This window comes from Ursus arctos, unplaced genomic scaffold (assembly GCF_023065955.2).
Source record: "Ursus arctos isolate Adak ecotype North America unplaced genomic scaffold, UrsArc2.0 scaffold_1, whole genome shotgun sequence".
NCBI lineage: Eukaryota > Metazoa > Chordata > Mammalia > Carnivora > Ursidae > Ursus > Ursus arctos.
The window spans coordinates 65,240,871-65,264,665 of NW_026622763.1; the positions used below are offsets into that span (position 1 = coordinate 65,240,871).

A 23,795-nucleotide genomic window follows, 5' to 3' on the forward strand; every position below is an offset into this window, starting at 1 on the left:
GTTTCCACAAACCCATTCTTAAATGTAACCACAATTGTATTGTGGAGTTACTTATTGTTTGTGACTTCAATTTGGGCTTTTCTGAGTGTCGCACCATCTTGAATTTGACCAATCATTGAAGTAGGAGTACCTAGAAGTAAATATCAGTAAATGGAACCAATTTTGACGAAATGAATTTTCTTACATTAATGAAAACTAGTTACTAGGCAGTTATATTAATATTATTAGAAAAGCATTTCATGACAAACATTATAAACCTGCATCTATATATTGAATATAGTTATATTATTAAACATTTTTATTTTCTTAAATCAGACTTGATTTTTATAAACTAATTTTACCAGAAAAATAAAGAATTGAGAAAAAGAGCATTGAAGGAGACTTCAAACCCTACTTCTATTTTGGTCTTTTTAGTTTCATCAATGTAATTCGAAAACAGCATACCTATAGTTGTTACTCTCTTTATATTGTAAGTGTTTATTTCACCAGAACTGTAAAAGATACCTGAAGGCTTTTTATTTTTCTTCTTTTTCTTTCAAAAAATTTGTCATAAAAGAGAAAATAAAAAAGATAAAATTTATATAAAAGGATCTTTATAAATTAACATGGTAAGACACTGTTCTCGGATATAGTACTGAAATGGAGTCTTGTAGTGCTTTCTGTAGAGTCATTTTTAGCGTGTTTTTACTTGTAGACTCTTGAATTTTCTACTAGATTCTTGGTACTAATTGGATGACCTTCATCAGGTTACTTAGTCTCTGTGAATGGGAGGGGATGCATGAGAAATAATTGTGTATTTAAGTTACTTTTACGCTTGTCATCCTGTCTCATTGCAATGGAAGCCCTACAAGAACAGGAATTGCTGTGTACTTGCTTGTTCCCAGGGACCCAGAATCTACCTGAGTGTCTGGCGTAGTTGTCATTCAAATATTTGATGAGTGAATGGAGAAACAAGGAATTCAAGATCTAGTTTCCTTAAGAGAAAGTGTGCTTCATCCAACATGTGTATACTAAAGTAATGCCTTGGAAAGAGCTGTTAGAAAGATGCGAATGTTGGTTAATGAATGGGGCAGGAACACACCTGGGCACTGACGCTTAGCCTATTACTTGAGGGCTAGGAGTAAGTTTTTATTTCAGAGACGATAGCAGAAACAATCCAATCTGTACTGTGAACCATGTAGCTCTGTAAAATTTTGCCTTGGCCATCTCACTGCCTCCTCACACTGCATGTAAAGGAATGACCAGATTTTCCATGGCCTACTTTTTCTAATTATTTAAGATTCTAAACATGATTTACCCACATGAGGACTTTAGTCCTTAAGAAAACGTTTCTTTTCAGGTTGAATGGGAATATTCTGAGATTGAATGAAATAGAATTTGTACTTTTAAAAAGTACTCTGAAAGCAAAATGTAGTTGATACTATCCAGTCAACTAGTATTTCAAGGAGCGATTTAGGAAACAAATTCTTAGAAGCAGGGATAACTAGAGAGAAATATATTTAGCATAATTTAATAGTAACTTGGTTTGCATGTGTTTGTTGAAGTAATTACATGGATTTATTTTTATATCTTTTACACTATTTCAAGTTTATTTCTGCATATTTGGGTGCAAACTATCAAAATGTTTATGTATTGAAAAGTGCCCCTTACTAATAAAGTTTAAGAAATAAGGACTATGGTTTTGATTTATTAGTTGATGTCATATTAATGGATAACTCTACTTGAAAAGTGAGGACATGGATTTTATTTAGAACTTATAATAATAAACCAAATCATATAAGCATATGACTAAAGCATACAGTATGTTTTTATAAAGACATAGTTATATTTTAAAATATGCTATAAACTATTAGTAGAAGTGTTATTATTTTTGTATTGTGGTGTGATATCACTTAGAAAATGATATTAGATGGAACAAGAAATATTTTTCTGTAAGTGAAATTATAGTTCCATAAGGAGATTGATTTTGTGATCACAGTGTTTTCATTTCCACTTTTCCATTGTTCATTTTTTACACATTGGCAAGCTAATCTTCAACATCGGCCAAAATGTCACTTGTCTATTTGTTAGTAAATTACCCTAATTGATGAGTGAGAAAAGTTAATGATATCTGCCAAATTTTTAGGGGTGAAATAACTGATTACCTCCTAATTCATACTTTGTCCCTAAAATGGTATGTTAATAAATGAGAAAAATCAGTCATAAAATAGAAAGTGCAGTTGTTCCTGCTCATGATTAAATAAAGCAGGATAGAGAAAATTCAAAGTATTTCTTTAACTGTTTATTGACTGTTGCTCTATATACTATTATAATGAAGCAGAGTAACCCTCATAAAAGTTGCAAAACAAGTTTGGAATCCATTTCAAAGGTGGTAAACATTTTTTTAAAGAATTATTTACTTATTTTAGGGGGCAGAGAGGGAGAGAGAGAGAATCCCAAGCATACTCTCCACAGAGCACTAATGCGGGGCTCTGTCTCAGGACCCTGAGATCGTGACCTGAGCCGAAATCAAGAGTCGGATGCTTAGCCGACTGAACCACCTGGGCGCCCCAGTAATTTTTTTTTTTTTTAATAACTATTAGGAGAATCTCTAAGTTCCTTAAAATGTGCTAATGGTATCTGTTGGTTAATTTCCAGACAGGTATCAACATAAAAGTGTCAATTTAAATTCCCAGTAGTAAAGATGGTGCGCTGATGGCTTCAGCTGTTCTTTTCCATATGGAGTAAACTCCATATATGGAAATTTAACTCAATACATCGCTTAATTTACGAGTGATATTTGTTTTCTAAAAAGGTTTTAAACCTATGAAATAAACTCTAGGAGTTTATAGGGGTACGATTAAAGCTGTTGCTACAACTTTTAAACAGTTTGTATCTCACATAAAGCAACGTTTTTTATTAAATATTTGCAGACTATAGAAGAATTTTTGCATTTTGCTTTTGGGGAAATTCATTCTTTAAAAAATAGTAATTATACATGAATTCATTCCCGTTTTAAAAGATTCAAATACTCCCAAGACCTAGAGAGCAAAATATGACTATTTACCTTCCTGCCCCCCTTATATCCGTGGCCCTCCAAGGTAAAAACTGCTAATAGTTTAGTATGCATCATTACAACATCAATTCTATTTACAAACACCTTGTTAAAAAATAAAAAATGGGATCATAATATATATTCTTTTAACTTGTGTTGGAAGAGATTAACATCTTTGGAAGTAAAGAGATTTGATTTGTGAGTTCAAGGTCACTTTTATTTGGACAATCTATCCAGGTAGCACTGCTGCCCATATGAGTCTCTCCCCCAGTACTCTAGCATTTTCTTGGCATGGCATCTATGAGGAATGGGAAACATGTTCACTAGAGAGTAAAATAATTGTGTGAAGGTCAGTTCATTCATCAACAAGCCAGAAATGTAGCTTAAAAAAATAGGCATCCTTTTTTCTTTTATAAATGCTTGTCAAGAGCTCCTGGGTGGCTCAGTCAGTTAAGCTCAGGCCATGATCTCAGGGTCCTGGGATTGAGCCCCTGGTGCAGGCTCTGTGCTCAGCTGGGGAGTCTGCTTCTCCTTCTGCCCCTCCCCTCCTTGTGCCCCCGTGCTCTCTCTCTCTCTCTCTCTCTCTCTCTCAAATAAATAAATAAATAAATCTTTAAAAAAATAAATGCTTGTCAAGTTTGCTCACATTGTTTTTGTATGTTTGTGATCGTTACTAGTTTGGCCCCATATTTGCATTTCTCATATTAGTCATACAGTAAATGTTAAAAAATACATATTTTTCTTTAATTGATTCTGATCTTTCTTTTATATTTTATCTTCTTTCCTATTTGACCTTCTGTGCTTTTCCTGTCTTCTCCCGTTTTTGACCCTAACATTTTAGGAAAGCATGTTTTGTGATGATGTGTTTAGGACAGAATTTCTCAACCTTGGTAGTTTTGACACGTAGGGCCAGATCATGCGTTGTTGTCCAGTGGGGGAAGAGGCTCTTCTGTGTATTGTAGGATGTTTACCATCATCCCTGGTCTCTGTCTAACCCCAAACCAGTCCGAAACATGTTTTGAAGTCATTAAAGTTGCGATAAGTACCACACTATTAAACCTTCACTCCATATATGTATAATTGACTTTAACTCACTTAATGGTAGATATATGTGTTGCATATTAGGTAGAAATAATGTGAAAGTATTTGCTGCTGAAAAGCCCTCTCTAGCTTGAAAGAAATGCCCTCACTTACCTATGAAATCAGAAACCTGAAATCAGACCTTTCTTATGTCTTGACAAAAGTTCATTTAGCACTTTACTTCTTTGGACTTTAAAAAGAAATGCACTTGGGCTACTGCAATTCCACATGTAAACATGTTTCCAGAGGTGGTAAATGAAACAAAACAGCCTTCCAGAATAGACACTGCATCATTAGATCTAAATACGTATGGATTTTTCTCATATAAAACCCCTCAACGTTTATCTTCAAATATGTGAACATAATATTCAGTTTAAATGGAAATAACATAAACTAAGATTTTAACAGTTTATCTAAAATTTGCAAAGTTCAGTGAAACTGTTTTAATAATGAAAATCCCATCCCATGTAATATCTAGGACTGTTTTCAGACACCTTTATCTTTGAAACTTAACATTTTGGTACCTCTCCCAAAAATGGGCCAAGAACAAAAAAAACTGACCTTCACAATGCAATTTAGGCTACTTCAAACAGTGTTTCCTGTATCTTTAGACCTAAGGGTCTTATTTCCGCCCTTGGTATATATTCTCGTTTAATTAATTTCCTGTTGATTTTAAAACAAATTTGTACAATAGGCTATTTTAAAAGAATTATTTATTTCCAGCTTTTCCCAACATGTGTTTAACTCACTTCCTTTACAGAAACAATACTTAACCTTTTTTGAAGTTAAAATTTGAATATGAAATCCAGCACTGTATTAATTTTAATGTATCAACTTAGTTTGCTATTTTCAATACATCTATTACAGAAATCTGTAATATCTGATTCTGCTTTTATAATTTCTGTGTTTCCTAATCCAGCTTTAAATATTTGAAAATGGCAGATCCAATAGAAAGATGAAGTATTTTCTTTGTTTTCAAACTAATATAAATCACATTCTAGATACCAATATTATATTTAATACTAGTTCTGACTAAAGTAATAGACTTGATTCTCCATAAACTTGAGATCAAGTAAAAATTATTAAAAAGTAATACTCTGATAAAAATATGCCACTAAGTTTATTGGATATTAAAATCTGACTGTGCAGTTTCCTGCCAAAACAGTTTTTTATGTTTGTCTTTATTTTATCACTGGAAATATTAGAGTATCGTTTGTGTAGCTTTTAATATTTTTTTCAAATAAGCCTTTTTTTTTTTTTAAGATTTTATTTATTTATTTGACAGAGACAGAGACAACCAGCAAGAGAGGGAACACAAGCAGGGGGAGTGGGAGAGGAAGAAGCAGGCTTCCTACCGGAGCAGGGAGCCCGATGTGGGGCTTGATCCCAAGACCCTGGAATCACAACCTGAGCAGAAGGCAGGCACGTAACGACTGAGCCACCCAGGCATCCCTCAAATAAACCTTTTTTGGAAACTTAAATGTACTTAAGAGGAAAGTATCCTGTTGTGGTCTGTAGTGTATATTAAATAGTAAGACAAAAAGGGTTACAGAAAAGGTTACTCAGGAATCACTTAAAGTCATCTGTTATATCACCTACCACATTTTGGGAAACACTGATTTGAAGGAAATAATTTGTGAATCATAAAACTTACCCTTTGATTTACAGAGTCTTCAGATTATAAGTAGGAATTTTCTAGAACATGACCAGTAATTCTTCTGCCTCATTATTTAAATTTTTTTTTACATAGTGATTGCCATAAAATGCTAGCCATTATAGAATATAATTGAGTTTAATATATTTATGTCTTGGAAATGTTCTTTGGGGAGGTGGTTGATGTTGGCTGTTAGGTGGAATTGCAAAGGAAGTAACAGTATGGCTTCACTGTTCTGTTTTCATGACATAAATACCTTAGTAATACCTTAGAGTAAAGGAGAGAGTTGAACTTGATTCTAGCTTGTTTGATTCTAAATTTCCACAGGAATAACATGAAAGACAGTTTATAGTATGTGGCTGGGTATAATATTCGTGGTGGATAATTAGGCTCCAAATTTGTAGCTATTCTTTTACCAGGCTCTTCTTTCTCTGTTCTGGTTCCTCACAACACTGCGGATCTTCCCCCACCTTTGTTATTTCAGCTGTTTCACGGAGGTTTATCTTGGAAATGTATATTGACTAAAGTTTCTTCTGCCATCCTCACTTAGCTCTTTGTAGTAGAGGTCACGTTTATTTAAAATGTAGACTTTATGGCTGAGAGGTACCTTAGAGCTGCCAATCTCCATTCCCACTCCCTCTCTGACCCTAATTCTGGCCTTCACTGCTTCTTGCTGCGCTGCTCGAAACTCCTTCTCAACTTTTCTCTTAGCCGTTGCTGTTTTCTCTCTCTAGTTCATTGCAGCTCTGATCTTGTTTCTTCCTGGTCCAGAGGCTTCGGAGTCTCCCTCTTTGCAAAGACTGCTTTCTCTCTCCTTTCTGTTTCCACCACCATCTGCCTCAGTCCACAGACATTCGCGATTACTCTTGTATTCTATACTGACTGGACAATCAATGAATGCTTCGGAGATCTTATCTTTGCTTTTGTTGTCCTTTCTTCTCGTTCACTTACTGTTTTTGAAAACCAGAATAAATGCACTTGTCTATTAATAATCTCTACTCCTTTCCAGGTTCAGTCACATTTTTACCTCTCACCTTAGACATTTTGGATTCCCCTTTAACCCTGCACAAACAAGACGTGATACTTGTTTTCTCTGTGAATTGCCATTGTACTACTTCTTTCCTCCTCCTTCGTTTTAATAGTTAGATGCAATCTCATTGTAGAGGAAAGGCATGGATTTGATTTTATTTTTTGTTTATTTTTTGGAAAGGCACGAATTTTAGAGTCAGACACTGATCTGTTCCCTGTGTAACTGCCCTGAGCAGGGACTGTGTTGGGATATTATTCTTCTACATTTTAGGGACTCCATTCATTGCACACAAAATTGCAATTGGCAATAAATGTTTGAAGGATGAATAACCACTTATTTATGAGGAAATGTTATTTTAATATTGATTCAAACAATATCCTGAAGAATCTTAATGTTTTTGCCACCCACAGAGAAATACTTTCCTTCTCCAGTAAAGTGCACGGTTAAGGAGTTTGTGTGTGGGAATCAAGTGAAAATGCACCATTGAGGTGATATTTGAAGATTGTTTGTGTGGGGGGAGGCGGGGGGAAGATAGGGAAAGAGACGTTTTATTGCCATTGCTTTCCTGCTGTTTTCAAATCTGTACGTACCCATTAAATGTAGTTCACTCCACTGGCTTTTAGAGTCCTCTGTGGTCACTTAAGATTCCTGATGCCAGTTTCCAGTTGTTGTAAGGGGGAAATTGCTATGGCATGGCATCCAGAGATGATGGGACATCCCAATCTCGTGCCCGTCTGTGGTTTACCTTCTGTGCACCAAGTTGCCATCCAGGAAAAAACCTAGCATGTTTGCCAATAGATACCAAGTGATTTATTAATTTGACAATAATCTAATAATTGAGTTAAATGGTTAGACTCCTGAATATAATAATATGTAATAATTTGCTTTTATATTTTCTTATATCTTCAGTGGAACCTTGTTATCGCAATATGTATGACACAGTAAAATTTAGTACCATGTATGTTTGTCTTAAACTTAGTCTAAAGGGCTAATGACAAAACTAGGAAAAGGGATTTAATTATAAGACATCCTAATCTCTAAACAAGTCTGAACCCTCGGGCTGCCTGTGTGGCTCAATCCGCTAAGCGTCTGCCTTCTGCTCAGGTCATGGTCCCAGGGTTCTGGGATCGAGCCCCAAGTCGGGCTCCCTGCTCTGCAGGGAGCCTGCTTCTTTCTCTCCTCCCTGCTCGTGTGCTCTTTTTTGCTATCTCTGTCTCTCTCAAATAAATAAATAAATAAATAAAATCTTAAGAAAAGAAGAAAGAAAGACGCCTGGACCCCCAAGCTGTTGATGCACAAAGGTGTCTGTGATGACTCTGAACACTTTCTTGTATTGACACAGGACTAAATGAGTAAATGACTGTATGTCAGTGTTATTAATTAAATTTGTCGAAGAGGTTCTGATGCCCCTGAATCATTTTCTGGGGAACATTCTGGAATTAAACCTGTAACAATAATTGCTTAGTGAACATACAAAGTACCAACAAACTTTTCAATGCTGTCCCTTCAAGAAGAATAATATTCAAAGGAATCTCTTTCCAATGATACGTGAGGACTTTTTTCTACCTCCTTAGATGCCTGTTTATTTTTATTAGAACTTTTAAGACACTGAATATTGCAACTTAGGATCCTTTAAGTTTATACCTCAGCCTAATTACTTAACCAATTAAAAAACTGATTTCTTTTAGAAGCTTTGTCTCATTTCTGATCTAAAATCAATGGCAAGTGTATTGGTTGGTGCTAAATAAAGCTATTGCATACTGAAACTTTTATTATTAATATGTATTTTCTATAACTTAGTGTAGTGGTATCTGTGTGCATATCCTTAAAGTGGACTATACCAAATTGTGTTGATATTCCGTACCTTGGGAGATTCTGGAGCACCAACATTTGCCAGAAATACAGAAGTCCATGACTATAGTGGGTGGACTCCTTAGGGAATGTGGTATAATTCCTGATTATAGTTCAGACTGGTAGCTTTGAGTATGATGAGATATTATAAGGAAAACAAATAAAATATTTAAGTAATGGCTGTTGTTATTTTACGCCTTGTACATTCTCATGTCTGGTCAAATATAATTATTTTAAGTTTTATTTTCTTTTGTTATTTCTGCCAGAGATTCATATTTATACTTAGGAGAATTATGTCAGAAAAAAACCCCATGGTTTTCTGTACTGAACCAGTATATTCATCATTGACTGTCACTCTCCTAAGTTTTTGAGTGTTCCTTTAGATAATGGTAATGATGCTATTAGTCTTTCTTGGATTTTAAGAGGAAGAAATAAGTAGTTTGAAATTTCACTTTCATTTTATTTTATGGTGAATTTTTTTTGTGCTAGCTTTCTTTTTATAATTCTTTATTTGGAAATAATTTCAAACCTAGAAGAAATTTGCAAGAATAGTCGAAGGGATTTCCTTTACCTGTGTTAATATCTTATTTCATTTATTTTATCATTCGTGCTCTCTCCATGTTTTTGTGAATGTATGTAATATATTTACATTCCTTTGGGAATGTATGTAATATATTTGTGTAGTATATACACATATGTATATGCGATTTTTCTCAACCATTTGAGGATGAGGGTTTTTTGTTGTTTCTCAGTAAGCTTTTTTCTCTCCTTTGTTTTTGAATATCCATGTTGGTGATTTAAGTAAGACATATTAGTTCTGATTTCGGTGGTAATAATCAAACAGCGCATTCTGATAAATTTGCGTTTCCATTATTAGTAATTTTTATTCTTGTTAAAATTTTTTTATGCTCAATTTATAGGACCACTAGGGAATTTGTAGAACAATGGAGCCAGTATGTGCTTTTTCTCCTATCTACCTTTGAGGTATTTTGGCTAATAGTCACGGAGCAGGGGATAAAGGGAGGAGTGGTACCTGGAGAGGATGGTAATAACTCTCCATAGGGATAGCGTCGACTGTTTGGAATCGAACAACTAGCTGACCTTGTCACTTAGCATGTAGTCATTACTTTCATTTTAAAGGTAGACTTCAGTCTGAAAGTTATATACTGAGTACGAATATTTCTCAGCTCTTGCTCTTCAGAGATCCTCGATGTTTGAGTGTTTAGAATAATGCTCTGTTTTGCCACTCATTTCATTATTATTCTTGTATACATTGCTCCAAATGACAGAATATGTAAGTCCTCTATATCTATCTTCTGTATCCTTAAAATACAGTTCCATAAGGACTGTGCTAATACTTTCTCTGCAGTTTCTTACTGTGCTAGAGTAGGCTTTTAATACATGCTGACTGATTTAAATGATGATGTGCCCCACACAGCTGCTCTGTTTTTGTTAGCTTATGCCTTAAATCTGTGGAATCAGCAAGGTGGTGTCCCAGATGACCGGATGGGATATTTGACGTTTTCTGTACTTACATTATACATGTTGAGTCTAGAGCTAATATTTTAGTGTGCATATATAGACATATACACACATATATATAATCTGTAAAAACTCTAAGAGTTTAATATTTTAGTAACAGATATGTTATTTGTACATCTGCTGAATGCTCAATACTTTTACGTATATTATCTTTAATTTTTACTAAAATCTTACAAAGTTTTACAGAATAGAAAAATGAAGCTTAGAGTCAGAGTTTGCCTTTTAGATAATAATACCTCCCTTCTTGGGGAAATGGAAGAATTAAGACAGCACGTCTGGAGATGCTCACACAGACTCGGCACAGAGTAGCCCCTCAGTGAATGACCGTTTCATTTCTCTCATCAGTGCCAGTGTCTCAGCTCGTGGCATAGCCGAGGGTCTGCCTGATCTGGACCTACAGACTGTATCGATTATCTTTGCTACCTTCTGAAATACAAATGGAGTGACATAGTTTTATATTTCTGTATTCTCAATTGTTGCAGAGAAGCCAGGTGTTAATGACCTGGAATGTTTCCATCATTGGCTTTAACTTCCCAAGCAGCCCTTTTATTATGAGGGTTGACACTGTGCTTCATGCTGACGACACTGTTCCTCGAAGCTCTGCAACAGATGGTGGCTGGTGTATAGATTCAGCACGGTCCCTGGACTGCACCACCGGCTCAGGAGACGCCTGCACTTCCACACTCTGCTTGTACAAGGCGTCAGCCTGTGGTGGAGAGCCGTAACTTGTAACACCACACACACACACACACACACACACACACACACACAAAGAGTCTTGTTACAGTGGGTTGAGGACTTGGGCTGAACTCTGTTCTCTGTGTGGCATTTGTATCATATTTAAAAAGCATATGGCCAGAGAGCTATTTCACCATCAGGCCAGGGAGCAAATATTCGGGTGTCAGATTCCAGATAAACCACAAGTTTACATTTTGCATTGAGAGCATTTTTATCAGAGAGTGTTATGTTTTACAAGTGCTCACATGAGGGCAAGATGCCTGGTGCACAGAACATGAGTTTGGTGAGTGCCCCAGGGAATAATGGTAGGGAGAGGAGAGTCTTGTGCCAACAAAGGACTTTTTGTTTCACAGAAATTTTTATCATTTTGGACAGGATTATTTGAATCCACTAATGGATGTACAAGGCCTGCTCTGCTTGTGCCTATAAATTGGGAATCCTTTCTATGTGACATGTGGGAACTATTTCTTTGAGAGAAAAGAGAAGCATGTTTGCTTTTCTGATGTGCCTTGTAGGTTTCCCTGGGACTGCTCAGATGACAAAGCTTTCAGGGATAGAATTGGGATTGCAGAGGTGATTTACTGTGAAGTTAATGGACCTTCGGCTTCAGGGCCCCCTTATTTTCCCAGGCTCTGTCCAAAATCCTGGGCCTTACTCACATGTTCGCATGTGAAATTCACAATTGATTTAAACTAGTCAGCTAAGATTGGGGTCTTTTGTACTCCCCTGCCCATCTGTCATATTTTCCCTAGTGCAAAGTGTGTCAGAGTGGCCACTGGCAATTTTGGAATCTGGCTAACAGGATGCTGAGCTGGAAGTACATTTATTTTGGGCGTAGTGGGATATTGGGATATATTCGTGTGACCCATATGAAAGTGTCATTTTTGGAGGTGGAAGAGGATTGAACATTGGCAATTTCATATGGTCATATGCGGCCTATACACATATACTCAGTGTATAATTAAGTTTTTTCCACTGTCCTGGTAAAGGAATGTCTTTCAGGAATCTTCCAACTGCTCACTGAGTCTATGTACGCACTGTGATGAGTGAAACTACGTGGCCAGAGGTCATTTTGTGATATGCATGTGTCCTAGAGCATCTGGCACAGGAAATGTGGGTAGGAACGAAACAATGACAAAACTTTGGTTGAACCTAATAGAGGAAAGATTGAATTATCTTTCTAGTCTCTCCTTGGAGAATATGAAAAGATCTGTGCAATATGAAGAGGCAAACAAAATGTATGAGTCAAAGCAAAACAAAATAAGTATAAAAAGTATACAAGAAAGTATGCCAAAGCATATCTAGTAATTATTTGAGAACATAGGCAATTTTTTCTGGATTTTTTTATTTTTGTAATAGCTGTCAAATTATTTATTTGCAGTATTTTGAAATTTATTTATTTATCTATCTATTTACTTATTTATTGAGAGAGAGAGGAATCTCAGGTGGGCTGGATGCTTAGCACGGAGCCCCATGAGGGGCTTGATCCCATGACCTTGAGATCATGGCCTGAGCCCAAATCAAGAGTCAGATGCTTAACAAACTGAGCCACCCAGGTGCCTTGAAATTTATTTTCTCAAAGGGTTCCCTTACCCCCATTGTATAAGCTTCAAAGTTTATAATACATGGATCTGCCCCTGAAAGGGAAGCATATGGAATGGGGGCCCAATAGCAAACAGGTTTTCCCTAGGAACCCAAAGATCCTTTTCAGAGATTATTTTTATAACTTCTTAAAGTAGAGATCGATTATAGTAACATAACCGATTTCCTTTCAGGAGAAAAAGGGATATCATAGGATGAAAATAGATTGTAAGAGTGATACTCGAGTATGTAAGATTATGTTTCTAGGGTTAGGACTAGAGTACATTTCAGAAACCATAGCAACCCAATCTATTTCTATTTTCCATCAACCTTGTTTAGCACCATCTTTCCTTTCAGGAAAATGAAGACAGATAGGAGTCATCAGTGAATGAGGTTCTTCTTTTAATGAAACTGGGAGCAGGTATGAAAGATCTTTTTTAAGGGTATCTTCTTGTATTTTTCACTCTGTTTCTCCTAATGATATGTGACTCTGATTGTTTTTTGTTTTTTGTTTTTTTTTTATCCTTTTCTTTGGGGGTGGCCTGGGAGGTGCTACTGGAATCAGCAAATATACTACTTGTTAATAAATTCTCCACCAACATGAATTCTTCAATTTTTAGATGTAAAACAGATGTTGCTCTGTCCCATTGCTTTATCTTATCCTCTAATTGCACCATCTTTGGGGAGTCTGGGAAACTCTAACAAAAGAAGTAATGCTTTTCTTATTATTGCACACAAGTGCCCAGATGTCACAAATAATTTAGAAGACCAGGGAGTCAGAGGTTCTACTAATGTTTGTTCCTCAAAGAGCTTTTCTTTAATGAACCCCTGCCAGGGGGATGAAATGTCTCATGAGAAGCATTGCTTGATTTATTCATGGTGGATACCAGTATGTAGGATGGATATTTAAACATTTAATACTCTCTTACCTTTCAGAATATAGCATATGTATGGCTTCTTGTTCCATTGTTTCTTTTATTAGAAACATCTGAGATATACATCAAACATGAATCAACTCATCATAAATCAGCTGTAAGGCATTAAGATGTCGGGAGAGGGGACCCTCAGTGCAATGCCACTTAGGATCTTACCTTTTTTCTTTTATATTTCCCTGTCTCGGTGAGTGTGATAAATACCCGGATCTGAGGCGGGCAGGATGCCTCCCAATTTACCCACCGTATCAAGTTCTTGAAAGCCTCCTTAGTCTCTGCTTTGGGATGACCTTAGTGTCTGCTGACTCTTCTGACTTACAACGAGAGGTGTTTTTTGTTTTGTTCTGTTTTAAGGAAATACAGTTTGTATAGCATCTTTACAGCCACATTCAATGGTCAGTTGCCCTTGCATCATACTAATTCATTCAACAAATATTTGAGTGCTGGGGAGAAGTGGAATGAAGTGGTAGTTTGGTGTCTGTTTTCTGCCCATCTCCATCTTGCTCTCTGTCCTGGGAGACAAGTTAATATAGACCATATTAATGGGCCCCCTGGAAAGAATGCTGAGGGAGGGAGAGTGTGAGTTCACCTCATTTATTCTTTTAGCTCTTTAGTGTGGTACGCATTTCCTTCTAGGATCCTGGCTGATAAAGATGCTAGTCAAGAAATACCTCTGTGATGCTTTGACATTTTCAGTGACATATGAAAGATGTGAGGAAAATGTGTAGAAAAACTGTGTAGAAAAACTCTTTTCTCGGAATGTTGAATGGGCAGCAGAGTGGACTCGGTGGTTGGAATGAAGTAAGCAAGTGGGAGAATAATAGGAAATTAAGTCAGAGAGATAGTAGAATGATGTGGAAAGACCATAGAGTGCTTTATTGGGCCTATTTTCATTGTAAGATTGGAAGTCATTGGAGGTGATGAAAGGCTTATAATGTGTCACTCTGGCTACTGTTTGGAGAATAAACTGTATGGGGGCAAATGTAGAAGCAGACAGACTGGAGACTACTGAGAAAGCCAACGGTGATGGTAGTGGCAAATGTAGTGAAAAATGCTGGGATTCTGGATGGGTTTTGGAATACAAGGACAGGATTTGGTGATTCACGTAGGATGGTAAAAGAGCAATTCATAATCATACCAAAGTTTAGCAACTGGATGGATGGACCTAACATTTCTTTGTTTTAAATGTTTTTTTTTTTTCCTAAATTTTTATTTTTAAAGTAAACTCTACACCCAACGTGGGGCTTGAACTCACATCCCCAAGATCAAGAGTTGCATACTCTACTGACTGAGACAGCCAGGTGCCCCCCACCCTTTTTTTAGAAATTGTTTTTATGGACCTATCATTTCTGATATGAGGATGCCCATTTGAGGAAGAGTTAGAGAGGAAGATTAGGAATTTGATTTTGGATCTGTTAAGTTTGAGATGCATCAAAGTAGACGTATTGACATATAGATGGTATTTATAGTTGAGACTTACTAAAATTACCTGGACTGTTGATTCTCAAATTCCTTAGTTGGGTATTTGTAAATACAATTTTCATTGTAAATATATAATGCTTGGGTCAGCCTGGTTAACCTTTAAAAACAACATTATATTTTCTTCTTTCAAATTTTTATTTAAATTCTATTTAGATAACATACAGTGCAATATTGGTTTCAGGAGTAGAGTTCAGTGATTAATCACTTACTTGTAACACCCACTGCTCATCATATCAAATGCCCTCCTTCACGCCCATCCCCCATCTAGCCCATCCCCTACCCACCTCCCTCCATCACCCCTTTGTTCTGTCTTTAAGAATCTCTTATGGTTTATTTCCTTCTCTCTTTTTTCTTTTTTCCCCCCTCCCATATGTTCATCGGTAAAAGCAATATTATTAAGATTAGAAATGATATTTTATAAAAAATAAAGAATGTATATATTCTATAATTAAGGTATATATGACATAATCACCTATAAATGTGCGTAACCACTAAAATACTGATGTGTGTATGTAAACTCATAGGTAGACATAAAAGTGTGTATGACACAAAGACTATGTTTGAAAATATTATTTGTCTTTTTGGAAGGCATTTTTTTTTTAATGTCAGAAAGTGAGAGTAATCACTGATTTTCCTGCCAAGCGGGGAATTAAATTATAACTCTGAAAAGAGAACATAAGGAATGTTATTGCAGCTATCCTTGAAATGTCAATCTACTTTTAAAATGCAATGATTTTAGGCCATTTGTTTACAATATGGCATCTCTATATGTAAAAATTTCAGACACTTGGCCGTCTGTGATTTATCTCTAACTTTTTAGGATTTTGAATACAAGGCATTTGTAGTAGTAAAGAAATCTTTGCTATCCAAAACACTAGAGCAGGAGTCAGAAGTGTGGTTTTCCAGGGTAGTTACTTTGTCACCAACTAGCTACGTCGATTTACAGCACTTAACCACTCTCTGGGTTTAACTTTTATAGACTTAACTTCTGTAGGTTTTTTGCTTGAAAATGACAAGGTTAAATTAGATTACTGGTATTACTGTAGTTACAGAGAACCCCTCCAGACTGGTAACAATGGGCCAGGTATACCTAAGACGCCTTGGTCCTTCACCGTTTCTTTTTCTTTTTAAGGTTTTCTTATTGTTACTATTTTGATGTGAGCTCCAATATGGGACTTGAACTCATGACCCCAAGATCAAGAGTCACATGTTCTACTGACTGAGCCAGCCAGGTGCCCCAGTCCTTTACTTTTTCGATCAGGGCCTTTAGCTTTTACTTTCTCTGCGTTAGTGTTACCAAGGAAGACATTTTTGAGCTGCAGGAGCACCGGTTTAAAAGTCTTTAAAAAGCAGTTAGTTGTTAATTTTTTCTAGAAAAAAAAATTTCAAATAGTGACGTTCAAAGTTGTTGTCAGCAGTGAGAGCTGTCTTACCTCTAAACCACTGCCCAAAAAGCATACCCAGCCAGTTTTGTAACTGTCTTCCCAGGTAACTATTCTTTTTTTTTTTGCCTCTGAAGTATAATTTAGCCTTAACATTCTTTAATTACAGTGTTAGGATCTTACAGTTGAGACCGACCTTAGAAATTATCTCTTTCAACCTCTTTCCTGATACAGAATGACCACCACATCCCTGAGGCTAGTTATTCAGAATCTATTTGCAGAGCGCCGTGGGCTCATCCACTGGGATGGTAACCCATTCCATTTTGTAGCAGCTCATATTCTTTCTTATGTGCTGCCAAGATAAATACCTTTGAAGCCTTCATTTTTTTGTCATTTTACCATAGTGATTTGAAAACACTATCTGTGGTTAGTGGCTCTCAAAGTATGCTGTACATAAGAATCACTCAGAGGGTTAAGATGAATAGTGCAGGATTCTCTATACAAAGATTGTTTCAGCAGATGAAGAGAAGAAGCCCAGCGATCCACATTTTCAATAATCATTTTGTGTGATTGCAGTTCTAGATTATTGTTATAATTCAACAAAGAATGTGATGAAATGGTAAATTCAGTTATAAAATAGTTTGTATAATATGATTCTATTTTTGCATGCAATATAATCTTGGTGTAAAAAAATCAGTTTAGGGGCTCCTGGGTGGCTCAGTCGGTTAAGCTGTTGACTCTTGATTTTGGCTCAGGTCGTGATCTCAGGGTCCTGGGATTGCACCCGTGTTGGGCTCCATGCTCAATGGGGTGTCTGCTTCAGGATTCTCTCTCCCTCTGTCCCTCCCCCTGTTCCCTCTCTTAAGTGAATGAATAAATCTTTAAAAAAAAAAAATCAATTTGGGCAGATATCCTGAAAATGGTATCAATGGTTGATTATTTGTACTTGTTGGGATTGTGGCCAATTTATACTTTTACTTGTCTTGACAGTCTAATATTTGATTGCATAGTACTTTTATCATTAAAAATAGGAAATTTTAGGGGCACCTGGGTGATGCAGTCGGTTAAGCATCCAGATTTTGGTTTCGGCTCAGTTTGTGATCTCATGGTCGTGAGATTGAGCCCCGAGTTGGGCTCCGTGCTCAGCAGAGTCTGCTTGAAATTTCTCTTCCCTCTGCCCCTCTTCCTGCTTGTGCTCTCTCTCTCTCAAATAAAGGTTTTAAATAAAGAGTGAGCTATTGCATGAGTGCCACCCAGGCACCCCCCCCAATGATAGTAAATTTTAATGAGTAATTATCACCCCCTCTTCTTATCATAAAGGTGATTTTTATAGAACATGGAGAAATGCAAGGATGAAAGAGACCTTCCTAGCCTGGCAACATTCTTATTGCTCCTGGTTCTTTCAGGGCACATTAGAGTAAAGGTCCTTTGTAAAACATACTGGCTTTTCTGATCTCGAAACAGAGGATGGTGGTCAGCATTGGTAGTCCTATCATTATTCAGTCCAGATTTCATCAGTCATTCATCTGTCCTTTCTACCAACATTGGTGTTCTAGGTTCTGTGCCACTCACCAAGGCTATAAAGCGAAACTTCTGCACCAAATTCCTACTATAGCAGAGGAAGCAAAGGTTGCATATAAAAGAACTGCCTCTCTTTGGGAAGTGGAGGGAGCTGGCTTCACTTAAGCGTTGTTGAATGAAGTGAGCCTTGAGAAGTGAGGAACAGTCTTATCTAAGCAGATGGAGTGAGGGGTGGGTGGAGATTTTTCCTTGAGGAGCATATGCAAAGCCAGAGAAATGTGAGCTTGTGCTTTATAAATGGGGAACTCTAAGTAATTTGATATGGCTAGAGGACTGGCTGCCCCTGAGAGGATTCCAAGAAGTAATTTGGACAGGTAAGCAGGAGTCCAATCTTGCAGTATCTTATATGCCATTTTAAAGAATTTGGGAATTTAGGCAAGTAACTTGATTAGCTTTATACTGGTGGTAGCCGTGTGGCAGCTAGATTGGAGGGGGTGGCTGGAGGTGGTGAGACCAATTGAAAGCTATTCTGGTACTAAGAAAAAGTGTTAGAGGCAAAAATTGTTAAGGGGTTGGAATTACCAGGACATCCTGACTGACTGAGTCCGGGGATAACTAAGAGGGAGGAAGCTGGCATGACCCCTAGTATTTCAAGGAAGGTAGCTGGGTGGATTGGATTCTAGCACCATTTTTGCAGGGTAGAAGATAGGGGGATATCAGCCCTAAGGGTTGTTTTCTTAATTTCCTCCTCCTCCTCCTCCTTCTTTTCTTCCTTCCTTCCTTCCTTCCTTCCTCTCCTCCTCCTCCTCCTCCTCCTCCTCCTCCTCCTCCTCCTCCTCCTCCTTCTTCTTCTTCTTCTTCTTCTTCTTCTTCTTCTTAAAGGAGATAGAAGTTGATTGAATACACTGCAAAGGAGTGGCAGGCAGGACAGCCAAGGAGAGACTTCTAAAGGTTGTTTTCAGTTTAGAATATTACTGCTCTGTCACAGTATAGAAGGAGCAAAAAGTACATGGCATGTATAGAAGACAATAAAATATCTGAATTCACCATCTGGACACTTGTTTTCCGTGTGCCCATCTCTATATTTAATTTCAACATTTCTAGGTCTCAGAAGATTGCTGTGCCCTGGAAAGTCTTTAGTGTATGTGGTTTCATAAGTTTTCATTTGGATGCTACTTCCCCCTTTGTCTATGTAAATCTAGAGATAACTGTGAGGGAGATAATGCCTTTAGAAAAATCAGAAAGTCATGCCAAGAATGAACCATTTGGAAAGGGGAGGGATGTCAGAGAGCAAGGATAAGTTTCAGGAAATGTTGGCTATTCAGTGATGACAGATAATTTAAATTTAAATGGCAATGTCTAGTCAGCTGTTGTATTTGAATGGCTAGGATCTGTGCATATTTACCAAACAAGAGCAGAATATGCCTATGATCTCTGTGGTACATTCTGCAATTCACAATTTGATTTAGATAATTTTACATAAAGAAATAGACTCTAAATGAGCTTAAATGATTTTTCCATGTGTTAGTGGTAGCTGCTAATGCAATGTATCTACTCTGTTGATTTGCAAAAGTAATTTTTTTTGTACCTAGACTAAAAAACAGATTGCTGACAGATGCCCTGTATCTTTCAAGCAGCTTTATTGTATATTTCTAAAAGTAACATATGCTTTTATAAAAAAAAGATTAAGGTGTGGAAATGGAAGTAAAATGTAAAAGTCTACTTACTTTCCTTTACTCCAAGTTGATGAGTATCCTTCCATATTTATATGTGTCTGTATAAATTATTTCTCAGTATTTCTTAACATATAGTATTCAAAGGTTTTGAGAAAAGATTATAGAGGTAACAGCCATGGAAAATATCCTGTAATTTAAATCTTGATAGTCAAAAGTAGTCCAGCTCTTCAAGCAGGTGACAATATTTGGGGCAACGATGCTTATCTGTTACTAAATAATTAGCAACGGGTTTAGGTCAAGCCAGAATTAATTCTCTTTGTAATTTTTTTTTTCCTAACTCAAAGGGAATAGTAATCTGATATGGCATCTCTTAATCTGTAAACTCTATCTGCAGATTCTTTTCTAATCATCCCAGGAACCTACTAACCGAAGTTTAGTCCAATAAAAACAACTGGTTGAGGAATAAAAAGAAGAGATAACTCTTTAACCTTGGGCATCTGTTACAAGTAGACTTACTTTTGTACTCCTCAAGAGTGGAGAAGGTTGTGTGTTACAAGCCAGTGTACATGACCTGCGGTTAACAACTACTAGCGTCCTCTTGCTTGGACTTAACACACCCATACTGTCACTCTGAATTCTGTTAGGCGCTTGGCCCTCTAGCCGATAAACAGCAGTTTGAAACCAGATGATTCTCTGAGATCTCTCCTTAAGACCAGCTGCAGTTTGGAATGACCACTCATTGTCCTGGAACAAGCAGCTTAGACCCAACTAGCCACCCGACGGACTCTCCCCATACAAAGATGTTTCTGTCCCACACAGGCAAGGACTCCCTGTTCTCCAGGCTCAGCTGTGGGGTCTGCTGAATTAATCAAAGCACACTTAGACCACATTCCCCCAAGACCAGCGGATTTCTACAGCGACTCCACCCTAACGCTGTGAACTCTTGCCCTTTTACATGTTCTTCTGATAGCTGGGGATCTGAGAGCAGTCTGACCCTCGCAAGACAGTTAGTAAGAATGTTCTCCAAGGCTTACTGATGAGAAATGAGGATTTACGTGTCCTTTTGCCTGTCGGAATTGTATCTAACCTTTTTAAGCACCAAGAATTTCGTAAGTGCTGAATTTGATGCTGACTCTCACTGTTTCATTTAGCCCCAATATCATCCGTATCAAACACTCAGAATTATTTCTGTTTTACAGAGAAGGAAAGGGAGAGCGTGGTAGGATAGGAGTGTGTGATGGCCTGGGAGGGCAAGTGGTTTTCCACCACGGCTGCAGCTTGAAATCACTTGACAAGCTTTTTTGCAATACAGATTCCCGGGTTTATGCAGATGAATTAGAGTAGAACAGCTGGGGTTGGGCTTTGGCATTGGCATTTTAAAACAAAAAACTTTCTCTCAAGTGATTCCCCTTTGCAACTAGGATTGCGAATCTTTGTCCTAATTTGTCTGACACTCATACCTTATCAAATCATGGTCCCTGGGCCAGCAGCATTTTCATGAGGTGGAAGCTTGTTAGAAATCCAGAATATCAGGATTTTCCCAGACCTACTGTACAGAATCTGAATTTTAAAAAGATCCCTAGGGAACTCTTTGTACCGCCTTTGCAACTTTTCGATAGAGCTAAAGCTCTTCTAAAATTAAAAATGTTTATTAGAAAAAAAAAGATCATGTTTGGGATACAGAGATCAAAACCTTCCCTCCAGAAGCTCAGTCTTGCAAGAGAGAAACTTATTAAAAGGCAATTTGCTAACAGCTATAATGGAAGTAATGTAGAAAGTGCTGTCACTTTATGGGAGGAAATGAAAAATGCTGCTTACAGGAATTAAGTGAAAATTGCCAAAGGAAGGTGATTTGAAGGCATTCCAGGCCGTAAAGGACAATAGCTTTAAGAAAAGTTGCTAATAAAGGAAATTAAAAAAAAAAAAAAAAAAAAGAAAGAAAGAAAGAAAAACATGAAACTGAGCTTTGATGAATATATACTCTTTGGTACACATGCATATATTTTTTTTAAATATTATAAATCCTAATCCAAGACTAAGGATTAGTGCCAGACTAAGGAGATACCACAATAATGGATAGTTTCTTTCTCTTTCCTGAGAAAAGCAAAGTAATTAAGGGAAACTAATCGTTTGTAGCGTTAGCACTTTTGAAAGGGGGTGGCGGATAGACCCTGTTTTGAAATTCTCTGTTCTTGGGACTGTTGAAACCCTACTCTACCTTAACTTTTCAGTTTCTTAGAGGTGCCATGCTTCATTTCTCCCTAGGGCTTTTTAGGGTGCTGTTTTCTCTGCTGGGCATGTCTGACCCTTTCTTCTACTCCTGGTGAATTTTTCCTCATCCTTTAGCTAGGATTCTGCTCAGAATCACTTCTTCTAAAGAGCCTTTTCTAATTTACATGATGAGTTACCATTCTTCTGGATTTTTACAGCATCCTGTGTTCATTTTCTTGCTAATTTTCTTTTTGTCTGTGTCTCCCATGAAACAGTACTTTGAAGGCAAGGGTTATTTTTCAATAATGTTTGATTCAGTAAACGCTTTGAAATAAATGAAAGACATGGAAACAATAGCCTCTTTTTGCCCTTAGTTTACAGTGACAAGATAATATTTGGAGATGGCAATCAGAGATTGAAGTGCTCATAGCATTAATAGGTAGGAAGAAATTTAGAGACTTCCACCTGTGCATAACTTGTGCCTGGCAAGTAGCAGATTGCCAGTGCAGTTTAGTCGCTTGAAAGAATGAACATTCTCATTTTATACATGAGGACTCTGATTTAGAGTATGTTAAGGATACGTCTCTTTTAGCATATTATTAAGATAATGTGAACTCAGACATGGATCATTACACATATAAATGAACAATAATTTTTATAGCTTCTAATTTTTAAATGCCTCTATATGTCAGGTGTTACAGAAATAACATATATGTGTAATATACATATGTGGTCACATTTCATTCTCTGAAAAACTTAAAAGGCCTATATTAGATTTGGAGAACAGATTTGGACTCAGAAATACATGATTCTAGAGCTCATGCTCTTTTCCTAATCAGTGTTCTTTTTGCTCTTCCCTGCTGCCTCCCTTTCTTTATGAAGCAGCTCCCACCTTTGTCTTGGTGGAAATTGTAAAGCTGGGAATCAAAGATTTGGCCTTTGATCACTGAGTTGCTGTGTGATCATATATAAATCACTGAACTTCTCTTCTGCAGTGTCCACATTTATAAAGTAGACCTGTTAAACTATATCAGGGATTCATTCATTATGCAAAAAGATTTGGAAGGCTTATGTGTGCCAGACACTGTTCTGAGTGCTGAAGATACAGCAGCAAAAAGAACAGACAAGACCCATAGTTCTGGGGCACCTGGTGGCTCAGTTAGTTAAGCTTCCAACTCTTGATTTCAGCTCAGGTCATGATCTCAAGAGTCCTGGATTGAGCCCCGTGTAGGCTCTGCACTCAGCACAGTCTGCTTGTCCCTCTCCCTTTCTTGCTTGCTCTCTCTCATTCTCTCTCATACATACATACATACGTACAGTCTTAAAAAAAAGAGATCCACAGTCCCATAGAGCTTACATTATGGTGATTGAGGCTGAAAATAAACAAGTAAAGCAAAATCCAGTAGTGATCAGTGCCGTGAAGCAAATAGAACAGGGTGGTGAGGAAGAATGTGGCTGGAGTGGGGTGTGAGGCCATCCATGGAGAGGGTGGTCTGAGGAAGTAACATTTCCTCAGGAAGTAACATTTAAGTTGAGAACTGAAAGCAGGAATCGGCCATGAATACATTTGGGCGAGAGAGTGCTGGGCAGAGGGAGGCTCTGGGCCAGAGAACCCAAGGTTGCAAAAGCTCTGCATGTTGGGAGCACCACCAAGACCAGCGTGGCTGCTGGGAAGAGTGGGAGGCTGGCAGGTCTAGATCATGAAGTTAGAGTAAATGGTAGACACTGTGCCTCCAACGCCAGTGTACAGATACTCCACGGAGATCCATGATGGTCTCAAATCTTTGATGCCCTTGACATCTTTGATGTTGCCTTCCAGCATTTGCCACTTTTCATGTATTTGGGAAAGTCCTTCCTTGTTAGTAATGTCCCCGAATGGAGGCCAGAGACCCGTTTCTCCATCCTCTTGCATCAAGGACACGTGCAGAGGAGCCGGCTCTGTCGCATCCACCCAGGCCAGACTTCGAATTGGAACCTAGTGCCAAGAAACCTGCACCATGGAATCTGTTCTAGCAGTGATGGTGGCTGATACATTTCATCTGCAGGGGCAGCTACAGCAGAGTTTCTAGCATGGCAGCTGG

At 37.5% G+C, this 23,795-nt stretch overlaps 1 protein-coding gene across 30 annotated transcripts in view; it reads left to right on the forward strand.

Moving 5' to 3' along the window:
* Window positions 1-23,795, forward strand: part of GULP1 (GULP PTB domain containing engulfment adaptor 1) — a 248,381-nt gene that overhangs the window by 24,067 nt on the left and 200,519 nt on the right. For 5 of the 30 annotated variants that reach the window (XM_057303366.1, XM_057303398.1, XM_057303373.1 and 2 more), the window contains exon 2: window positions 12,868-12,931. The exons of the other annotated variants lie outside the window; for them this stretch is intronic. The gene's annotated coding sequence lies outside the window, so the exon portion shown is untranslated. The remainder of the gene's footprint in view (window positions 1-12,867; window positions 12,932-23,795) is intronic. 30 annotated transcript variants of the gene reach the window in all.